We start from the raw sequence: 10,932 nt of genomic DNA, 5'->3' as shown, positions 1-10,932 counted from the left end.
CACCTGGGAGGCTCTGTCAGTTAAGCATCTGCCTTCGGCGGAGGTCATGGTCCCAGGGTCCGGGGATGGAGCCCCGCATTGGGCTCCCTGCTCAGTGGGGAGCCTGCTTCTCCCTCTGCCTCTGCTTCCCCTACTTGTGCTCTCTCTCTCTTTCTCTCTCTGACAAATAAATACAACCTTTTTTAAACATTGAAATTTAAATAAAATAAATAAACTCATAAAATAACAAGTGTTGTCGAGGACGTGAGAAAAAAGGAGCCTTAGTACCCTCTTGGTGAGAGGTCAGAGGGCACAGTCATTATGGAAAACAACATGACAGTCCCTCAAAAAAACTAAAAATTACATTATTCTCTGCATATTTTTAGTTTTTAAAAAATGAGGAAGGAAGGAAAAAGTATATGCCACATTTTCTGGTAAACTATATCAAGCAAAGAAAATATGTGAAGTTTCTTAATTTTATTCTAAGGAAGCCACTCCAAACTATGTGAGAAACAGAGTGGGAATGAAAAGATATCTGAAACGGAAATCAAATATATGGATAATTAACATTTTGACTTTCTAAATCACTCAGATCAAGGTAGAAATCAAGGCCAAAAATTCAGAAAGATTGCAAAAATTAGATCACACCCATTAAAACCTGAGGAACTTGGCCAAAATACACTCAAAAATCCATACAGGGGCATTAATGATTTCATTAAAAAACGAGAAACAAGACAAACACATTGAACTCAATGTGGAGGCCTGGGCTGGATCCTCACAGGGAGACGACCTTAGTGAGATATCTGTTAGAATCAGAATAAAGTCTGTAGTTAATCATTTGGTACCAATGTTAATTTTTTCACTTTTAACAAAGGTAAGATGCCACTATTAGAGGAAGTTAATGAAGGGTTCATTGGAACCTTCTATAACATCTTTGCAATTTCTCTATAAATCTAAAATTATTTCAAAATAAAAAGTTCAAAGAGACAGAGCAGCTTCTAGCTACGTGGGGGTCAGAAGGAAAGGCACAGAGTATCCACTCTGTGGCAAAGATCCTGGCTAAGCAGTGTGGACTTGACCGCTGCACGGGGGCCTTGACCTCTCTATCCCAGTCCTCTGGTCACAGCCCTGGTGGCCCAGTGGCATTGTTCTGGAAGTTGATCCTGGAAGCTCCTCCCAGAGCCCACCCCTCTAACACTTTCAATAATTTTGTAAGCACGGACTCCCCCCAGTTGACCCTTTTCTGCCTAAATTGGCTACAGTAGTTTCTGCTATTCTCAAATGACCCCTCACTGAAGTGCAGATAGAAATACTGACTGTATATACCCCATAAAAGGATGTGAAAAAGTTATTCGGGCTCCCTGCTCAGCGGGAAGCCTGCTTCTCCCTCTCCTGCTCCCCGGGCTTGTGTTCCCGCTCTTGCTGTCTCGCTCTCTGTCAAATAAATAAAATCTTACCCCGTCCCCCCAAAAAAGTTTACCTCCCTCTGCACAAAAAGGCACAATTCTTTTTTTTTTAAATATTTTATTTATTTGGCAGAGATGACAAGTAGGCAGAGAGGCAGATAGGCAGAGAGAGGAGGAAGAGGCTTCCAGCTGAGCAGAGAGCCCAATGCGGGGCTCGATCCCAGGACCCTGAGATCATGACCCGAGCTGAAGGCAGCGGCTTAACCCACTGAGCCACCCAGGTGCCCCAAGGCACTAATTCTTGATAGTTTTTACGGGCAAGTGCTATGAAGCTTACAAGAGATAGATCATTTAAACTCTATCAGAGCAAAGAAAATATGTAAAGTTTCTTAATATGATTCTAATGAAGCTACTTAGACTCCAAGCTATGTGAGAATAGAAAATGTAATTTAAATATTAACAATTTTTTTGTGTGTAACTGATGCAAAATCTAAATAACACCACTGGGTCTTGTAGAGTAGTAAAGGAATAAAAGACTGTGATCAATACAAACTGGCTCTGGGGTTAATAGCACAGATTCTGGAACAGGACCACACGGCTCAAATCCTAGTCTCACCTGTTTGCTGCCTACCGCCTCTGTGTCACCTTCTTTGTCTGTACAATGTGGGTGATGACATGCGTACCTCGTGCAGTTGTCAGGAGTTACAATAAAGAAATATACAAAGTGCTTAGGACAGTCTCAGGATATAGTAAATGCTGCATATTAGTTGGCGGCTATTACTGACATCGTGCTGGGATGCAATGTAGCACATCGCGTCTAAACAGATTTAAGAGGAAGCACCACACAGTTTTCTTGGTAGACACTGAGAGAGTATTTGACTAAATTCAGCACTTCTCATAAAAGCTCTCTGTGATCTAGGAAGACCGTGACATTTATTGAACATAATAAAGAATATGCATCAAACACTGACAACGATATCTCCGGAGAAAGAGGGAAGTGATGCGAGATCATGGATTCTCTGCCCTGTTAGTCATTCAGTGAGTATTTGTCAAGAACATACTGGGATTCCATGTTGGGAACACAGCAGGAAACGGCTTGCTGGGTCCTGTTCTCATACGTTTACATTCTAAATAAGAAAAAACTCAAGTGGGTGCCTGGGTGGCTCAGGGGGTTAAAGCCTCTGCCTTCGGCTCAGGTCATGATCCTAGGGTCCTGGGATCCAGCCCCACATTGGGTTCTCTGCTTGGCAGGGAGCCTGCTTCTCTTCCTCTCTCTCTACCTGCCTCACTGCCTACTTGTGATTCCTGTCTGTCAAATAAATAAATAAAAGCTTTAAAAAAAAAAAAGTGAGTGCATGTGAAAAGAAGTTTAATAACATGACCCAGCTCCATTAATACATTATTATACACCTACTAGAACGCTAACATGGAAACTACCAACAATATCAACTGCTTGTGGAGATGTGGAGCCACGGGAACTCGCATTCCTTGCTAGCGCAAACGTTAACGGGGCAACCACTCTCCAAGACAGTTAGGCTGTTTCTTATAAAGGTAAACAACAGACACTTAGTGTATGAACCAGCAATTACACTCTTGAGTATTTATCCTAGAGAAATGAAGGCATATATTCTCACAAAAACCTACATGTTAGTATTCAACACAGCTTTATTTGTAATAGCCCAAACTAGAAAAAACTCCAGATGTCCTACACCAGGGGGAGGGTTAAATACACAGTGGTGCAACCACACCATGGGACTCCACTCAGAAATAAAAAGTAATATTCTATTCTCAGGCTGAGCAACACAGATCCAGCTCGAGCTCATTATGCTGAGTGCCAAAAGCCAGTCTCCAAGGGTTGCACACTGCAGGATTCCACTTATATCATATTCTCAAAGTGACAAATTATGGTGATGGAGCCAGACCGGTGACTGCCAGGAATTAGGGATGGGCATAGTATGGACAATTAAGGAGTAACACAGGGACTTTCTTTGTGGCGGTGGAATACTTCTGGCATCCTCATTTGGTGATGGTTACTTAAGTCTACACCTGTGACCAATTTCCAAGAACCAAGGACACTCAAACCCTCCCAGAAGTGCATGTAGAAACTGGTGAAATCCAGGGCCCCTGGATGACTCAGTCGGGTTTAGCATCTGCCTTCTGCTCAGGTCATGACCCCACACAGGGCATGGAGCCACACAGGGCAGGCTCCTTGCTCAGTGGAGAATCTGCTTGTTCATCTCCCTCTTCCCATCCCCCCCTCCCAGCTTGTGTGCTCTTGCTCTCTCTCCCAAATGGATAATAAATAAAAACTTTGAAAAATAAAAAAGGAAGAAAGTAACGGGTGAAGTCCAGATAAGTTTCAATGGTATTGCACCATTGACAATTTCCTGATTTTGACAATCCACTACGGTTCTGTAACATATGGAGGGAATCTGGGTGAAGGGTACACCAGGACTCTATTAATTTTGCAACTTCTTGTGTGTCTTAAATTATTTCAAAATTAAAAAGTTCTCATTTTTAAAAAGACATACATAAAAAACTGGGAAAATATAACTGCTGTATATGGAGTAGAAAAAGAGGTACCCTCCAAAACAAATAGAGCTCCTGTAAGAAAATGATGACTAACCCAATCAACGAGGCAGCAAACATCTGGAAATTCAGAGGGGAAATATAAATGGACATTAGATAAATATACATGTGTTAAGGTGCCTGGATGGCTCAGTCAGTTAAGCTACTGGCTCTTGATTTTGCCTCAGGTCATGCATGATCTTGGGGTCATGAACTCGGGCCCCACATCAGGCTCTACATGAAGCGTGGAGTCCGCTTGAGATTCCCTCTTTCGCTCTGCCCCTCCCCCCAGTTGCATGCGCACTCTCTCTCATTCAACAAATACATAAAATCTTTAAAGAAATTTTTAAAAATCCATGTGTCCATATTCATTCTCACTAATAATTAAAATAGTTCAGATGAAGACAATAAGCAGATATCAGTTTCCATCCGTACAGACTGATGGCAGCATATAGACAGAGGGACAGTCCCATTCATTCATGTCAGTGTAACTGGCCAACTTTCTCACAGGCAGCTTGATGGCACTGACCCAAACGTTAGATGTTTACACCACTTGACCGAGATGTTCTTCTTCTAGGAAACACAACCCTGTACAGTGCAGCGTTGTTTCTAATAGTGAAAAATCGGAGATGACCGAAACATTCCTTACAGGCGGTTGGTTAGACAAAAATACAACAACGGCCACGAATACCTGGTGCTTTTGACGTTCCAGGATCTTTCTTAAGTGCTTTACATGTATCGGTTCACTTCACCCTCACAATAATCCTAGGAAGTAGTTTCTAGGTACTGTTAGGCTCATTTTGCAACAGGGGAAACACACTCATTAGCAAGTGGGGAAGCTGGAGTCACACACAGGCAGCCTGGGTCTGGAACTTGTACCCTTAACCAAATACCACATTCCCAGGTGCTAACGTGGAGGGATGTGCAGGCATATTAAGTGAGAAAGCTGGTACGTACGAGAGGATTCCAGACAACAGTGTGGATATAAAAAGAAAGTTCTGACACCATCTTCAGGGCTAGCTATTATGGGAAAAATACCTTTTGTTTATACATTTTTATATTGCTTGGCTTTTATTTTTAAGATTTTATTTATTTATTTGAGAGAGGGGAGAGAGAGAGAGAGTGTGTGTGAGCACAGAGGCAGAGGGAGAGGGAGAAGCAAACTCTCCACTGAGCAAGGTGCCTGATGCGGGGCTTGATCCCAGGACCCTGGGACCATGACCTGAGCGGAAGGCAGATGCCCAACCAACTCAGCCACGCAGGTGCCTCTGCTTGACTTTCTTACAATACAAAATGTATCGTTTTTATAACTGGAGCAATTATACGGATATTTAGAGACAGGCCAAAAATTTAAGAGAGGAAAATGGGACAGAGAGAGGGAGATACCAAATAGGAATGTTAGGTTCGGGCTCCACTCCCCACCCCCTTCGCTGTGGGAGGCGCAGTGGAAGGTACTGGCTCGGGGTAGGTGGCCCTGCCCCTCTTCAGGCCTGTGGGGCTGGCCCTTCCCTGAGCACCTGACACTGCCCCAGGCGAGCAGGAGATGCCAGGCCAAAGAAAAGTGCTTCAAAAGAAAAACAACCAGCTGGATTCCAAATACCATTAAAACCCAGAGATTAGAAAAGACAGGCTAAGAATTTAAAGTAAGCATAACAGAAGAGAGCCTTAATCATAGGAAACCAACGGAGGGTTGCTGGAGGGGAGGGCAGGGGAGGGGGGATGTGGGAACGGGGTGATGGGATGAGCGCCCGGTGTTCTAGGAGACCGAGGAAGCACTGACCTCTGGAACTAGTAATGCACCATGTGTTAATCAATGGAGTTCAAATAAATTTTTAAAATTCTAAAAAAAATTAATCTCATAAGAAATTCTTTTATCCTAAAACCTTTTGAGATAAATCAAGTTGTGGCTTTTTTTTCTTTTTTGGATAAGGAATTATTTATGGGTCTTAAATATGAACTCAGATTTAAAAAAAAATTTTTTTTTAAGATTTTATTTATTTGAGAGAAAGAGCGTGCGCACAAGCGAGGGGAGGGGGAAGGACAAAACAGATTCCCTGCTTCATGCCAGGACTCAGAGATCATGACCTGAGAGCCAAAGGCAGAGGCTTAACCGGCTCCACCACCCAGGTGCCCCTAATTGTCTTTATTAATTGATTTACGAATGAAGCAGCAGCAAAAAAAAAATAGTAGCAAAGAATCTGATGTTTAAGGAAAGGTCTCCTCCTAAGGGTAAGGAACCGAAGGGCTCTATCTGTGACTCTCCTAGCGCAGGGGAGTGTTTTCCAGATGCACTGGTTAAAGGTTACATTCCGGCGCTGGGGGGCGGGGAATGTTGAAACTGTGGTTGGGTTAGGTATTAAGTCTCTGTTGACTGACCTGGGATCTTAACAGGAGGGACTCCATTTGGGGCCTGTGTTTTTCTTGGTCACAGCCGTCAATACGAAAACAAATGTTAAAGAGCTAACATGGAATCTAAGAAGAGACACTCTTTTCCAGCAAATACCAGTACCCTTAGAGCAATGAAAACGTGAATTGCAAAAACATCCTCTGGCTCACTAAATAAGAGAAAGTCTGGGCTTTTGACCCAAGCTGCTCTAGCCTCTCTGCAGTCTTCTGGGTCAAGGTAGTGCTTGAACCTCGGGCAAGGCCATGTTTAACCCAAGCTGTCAAGGCCAATGTGTGAGAGTCCCAGGAGCTGCCTCCTGGTGCAGCTGGGACTCTCAGTCCAGGCTCAGGACTGCTCCTCCACGATGCCTCCTCTTCCTCACTCTCCTAACTCAACCAGTGTCTGCTCCCCAGGGAGCAGTCGAGGCCCCAGCCTGGACCAGGCCCACATGGGGGCAGATGGCCTCGGGAGGAGATGCCACTTGAGCGTGGATGTGACCAACCCTGGTAGGCCTCAGAGCAGCCTCCCGTGGCTGTCAGAGGACACAAAGCTCCGTGGGTAGGAATTAGGCCGGGGACATGGGGGGCTTTGGGAAGGGGAGGCACTCGGGGCTGGGCCCTCTCCCTCGTGAGTCACTCCTGCTCCTTGGAGGAAGCCTTGCCCCCAATTCGTGATGGCCGGAGGTGCAGTCGGGCCCTCTGGTTTGAGCGGGAGGCGCCGTTTCTGCTTTATCGGCCTGCACCGAAGACTACTGTGGGGGTGGTGGGGAGGAGACGGAAGAGAGCTGGGATCAGAGGAACCGGAATAAGGACCCAGTGACCTGGAAGTGAACTGAAGTAGGACCCGGGGAAAACCACACTGGAATAGCTTCGGTTTTGTAGTTCAGGAGGCAGGGAGAGGTCGGCAAGTAAATGGAAGGGACTGGACTTCCATAAAGCACCTTTCAGGAGCTTTCAATACCCTACTCCCTCAGTCCTTGGAAGAACCCCGTGTGGTAGGAATTATCATGTCCGTTTTATCAGTAAAGCAACAGGCCCAGAAGTATCCCGTGGCTTGTCCAAGGTCATCTAATAAATAAGAAGCGAGGCTGGTCCTTTCTCCCCACCGCACTGACGCAGTCTAAAGGCGCTAAACGCAGCAAGTGACTCATCAGGGCCGCACAGGACTGATTAACCGGGGCTCTGCCCTTCCCTTCAGGAGGTTATTATCCAGCTCAGAGGCGTGAGCGGTGCGCGCGGCCCACCAGGATTCTTCTGGCTGACTTGGCCCCTCCTTCCCCTCCCAGCCCAGCCTCCTATGAGGAGCAGGGTTGGTTCCCACTTGCAAACCTACTTGCATAGGTGGCTCTCAGTTGGCCTGTTCAGAACACCAGTCACAGCCGCTGTCCCCTTCCCCCTGGACGTATGCACCCACATCACTGTACTTAGAAAGAAGTCAGTATCGTGGTCCCTTATCCAGGGAAGGAGGCTATTAAGAAGAAATGTCCAGAGGCGCCTGGATGGCTCAGTGAGTTAAGCCTCTGCCTTCGGCTCCGGTCATGATCTCAGGATCCTGGGATTGAGCCCTAGGTCAGGCACCCTGCTGAGCAGGGTCTGTTCTCCCTTTTCCTCTTTTACCCCCTGCCTGCTTGTGATCTGTCTTGCAAATGGGTAAATAAAAATCTTAATACAAAAAAAAAAGATGTGGTGGATACCTACAAAGGAATATTACTCAGCCGTCAAAAGGAAGAAACTTGCCATCTGCAACAATGTGGATGGAACAGGAAGGTATTATGCTAAGTAAAACAAGTCAGAGAAAGACAGATACCATATGGTTTCATTCACATGAGGAACTTAAGAAAACAGATGAACATAAAGGGAAGGAAAATAAGATGATAATTGAGAGGGAGGCAAACCATGAGACACTGAACTCTAGAAAACAAACTGAGGGTTGCTGGAGGGGAGGGGGATGGGGTAACTGGGGGATGTGCATTAAAGAGGGCACGTGATGCAATGAACACTGGGTGATATACGCAAGTGATGAACCACTCAATTTGACCTCTGAAACTAAATTTAAAAAAAGTTGGGGTTGAAAATTTCCAGCTGTACAGTTTAAGTTTAAGCTGTGTGACCTTGGGCAGTCTCCTTGCCTCCCTGGCTTTTCTTCCTTCAGCTGAAGAACAGGGCCGCAAATACCCAACGCCGTTGTCTGGACTGAAAGTTTCAAGCGCCTGGCTCAAGGATCCGGGGGCTGTGGGGCATTGGTCATTAGTGTTAACCGACAGTCCCTAGCGGGGGTACTTGGTAGAGTGAGCAGTGGCTTTGAGAAGTTCCGCTCCGCGGCGGGTTTCTCTGCCTGGGGAGACGGATGGAGAGGCGGCTCCTCGGTGGCCGCCTCACTGTGCCAGCGGGGGACGGGTACAGGCGCAGCCGCGGGGGACGCGTACAGGGGAAGCCGCCGGGAGCAGGGCAGCGGGAGCGCGGGCCTCGGAAGCGGGGGCGGGGCTTGCAGGTGGGCGGCGTGGGAGCTCCAGCCCCAAGAAGTGTGGCCGCGCGGTCGTCGCGGGGGCGGAGCCTCTCTCTGGCGGACCAATCGTGGAGCAGATGTCAAAACGGGCGCGGCAGGGAAACGAGAAAGAACCGCAGGTAACCCGGCGCCGGCGGCTGGGGCAGCATCCTCCCCGGCGGACTGGGGCGGCCCTGTCTGATCGCGCGCCCTTCTTTCTCCAGCCTAAAGGACAAGAGAGGAGGCTGTGCGAGCCAGAAGGCCCGCTGGGCGGTGTCTCTGGGCGTGATCTTTGCGCAGAGCCACGTAGTTTTCTGCGCCCGCTTCCTCCTGTAAAGTCAGCAGTGAAACCCGTAGGAGGCAGGACGGGACATGCCCAAGTGACTCAGAGCTGGGAGGCAGTGAAGGGGAGAATGGCGACCTTTCTTTCTGCCTCGTGGTACTACCCGTCTTTTCCAAGTTCTCTACAGGGCACATGGGCTATTTTGGTAGGAAAAAGTTAAGCTGAACATAAAGTCAGGAATTCTGGCTAGCTCACGGAGTAATCCTTTATGGTTCCTGGACAAGCAGAGTATAACAGGAGCTGAAGGGCACGTGGTGCCTGAGGGAGCAACCAAAGGGGTACTTCGGGTACTGATGTGAAATTGGAATGCGAATGGGGTAGCAGAGGATACCAAGGAATCCCTGACCATTTTCTTAGAGGTGATAATGGCTTTATGGGGCATAAAATCACCACTAAAAATAACCATTTTCTGGAGCTGGATGCTGGAGGAAGGTGGAATTGACCACTCCTGCTAGTTGCTTTTAAAATTAAGGATGCTAGACCGAAGTTTTGTCGGTGCTTGCTTTGTCTAAGAGAAATGATTGTCATTAATCTTTCTCTGAGGCTTGAGCACACATTAAACACAGTATGTATGTGAGACTGAGACATGGGAGAAACAGACCCGAGGAGGGGATAGTCCCTATCTCCGACATCTTTATTATATCTAGAGAAAACTGTAAAAAGTCCAGTGTTTCTTTTAGAGGCCGCCCTAAGAGTATTTGCAGATGTTGGAACTTTCCCAAGTGAATCATGTATTTTTCAAAAAAAAAAATCATGTATTTTTCAGATCCTAACACTTCTTATTCTTCATTCCTGGCATTATGCCACTTGCAGGGCAAATGTCTGTGGCAAATCTGAAAAACCAAAGTAAAATGAAAACTGCTATTAAGGTCGTGTCTCCCTCATGGCAGTGCAGGTTTTCAGTCTCCTCTTCAGGCTCCTTGATGCCCAATCAGCAGTAAATGGATGCCCAGCTCTTTAGTCTTTCTCAGGGCTTTTTTGCTCCGTTTCTAATTTTAAAAATGCTGACATAGGGGACAGTGGCCTGGCAGCAGACACAAGTTCAGTGGGAAACTGCACCAAAAGCGCTCTCTGGCATTTACTTAACTCAGCTCTATCGCATCGCTATTTTATTAATCGTCGCATAGGTTAGGTCCGGCGACAAGTCCCATTTTACCAAGGAGGGCACTGAATCTTTTAGCCAGGTGACATGTCCAAGTGATACAGCACCTGCACTGCGGGACTCGGCAGCCAGCGGCCCTAACCGTTGGGCAGGACGGCTGTCACCGATCCTCCCGCAGATCTGCAGGAACTCGAGCACCCCTTACCCCCGACCCAGGTACACGTATCTAAACGGTCGCAACCCCGCGCTTCTCTCGCAGCCTTGGGCGTTCCCAGGCACTAGCACCAACCTCATTTGCAAAACCACTTGCCCCGACCCGCGACAACGGTCGAGGGGTGGGGGAATCCTCTCCCGCTCCGGAGCGGCCTCCAATCGCGTTGCTGCATTCAATCCCCGGCAGTTCCCGGAGAAGCGAGTCCCGCGCGCGCCGCAGCCCCCGAGTCACGCTGGGGGGTGCAGCCCTTGCCGGGGCGGGGGGCGGCCGGCAGTGGCCGGGGCGGCGGCGCCCCTGAGCGGGTTAGCTGGCCCAGAGAGGGGTCCCGGGGGGTCCCGGGCGGCGGGCGGTCGGCGCTCCCGCGCGCCTCTCGAATCACGCACGTCCGGCCGGAGCGTCCAATGGGAAGGCGGCGTCTGGCCACGCCCACCGCGCGCGCCCCCTCCGCGG

The 10,932-nt window shown here is 47.9% G+C and overlaps 1 long non-coding RNA gene across 1 annotated transcript; it reads right to left on the bottom strand.

Annotated features, from left to right (window-relative positions):
* Positions 1–9,781: 9,781 nt before the first annotated feature.
* Positions 9,782–10,800, bottom strand: LOC123393312. Its single transcript, XR_006608066.1, has 2 exons — positions 10,558–10,800; positions 9,782–9,999 (listed from the first exon to the last, which is right to left on the bottom strand). It is a non-coding gene; the product is annotated as an uncharacterized LOC123393312 (long non-coding RNA).
* Positions 10,801–10,932: the final 132 nt, after the last annotated feature.

The sequence above is a fragment of the Mustela putorius genome, unplaced genomic scaffold (assembly GCF_011764305.1).
Source record: "Mustela putorius furo isolate JIRA1106 unplaced genomic scaffold, ASM1176430v1.1 tig00000813_pilon_pilon_pilon, whole genome shotgun sequence".
In the NCBI taxonomy this organism is placed as follows: domain Eukaryota; kingdom Metazoa; phylum Chordata; class Mammalia; order Carnivora; family Mustelidae; genus Mustela; species Mustela putorius.
Note: the sequence above shows the minus strand (reverse complement) of the source record. Positions and strands in the feature narration are given on the sequence as shown.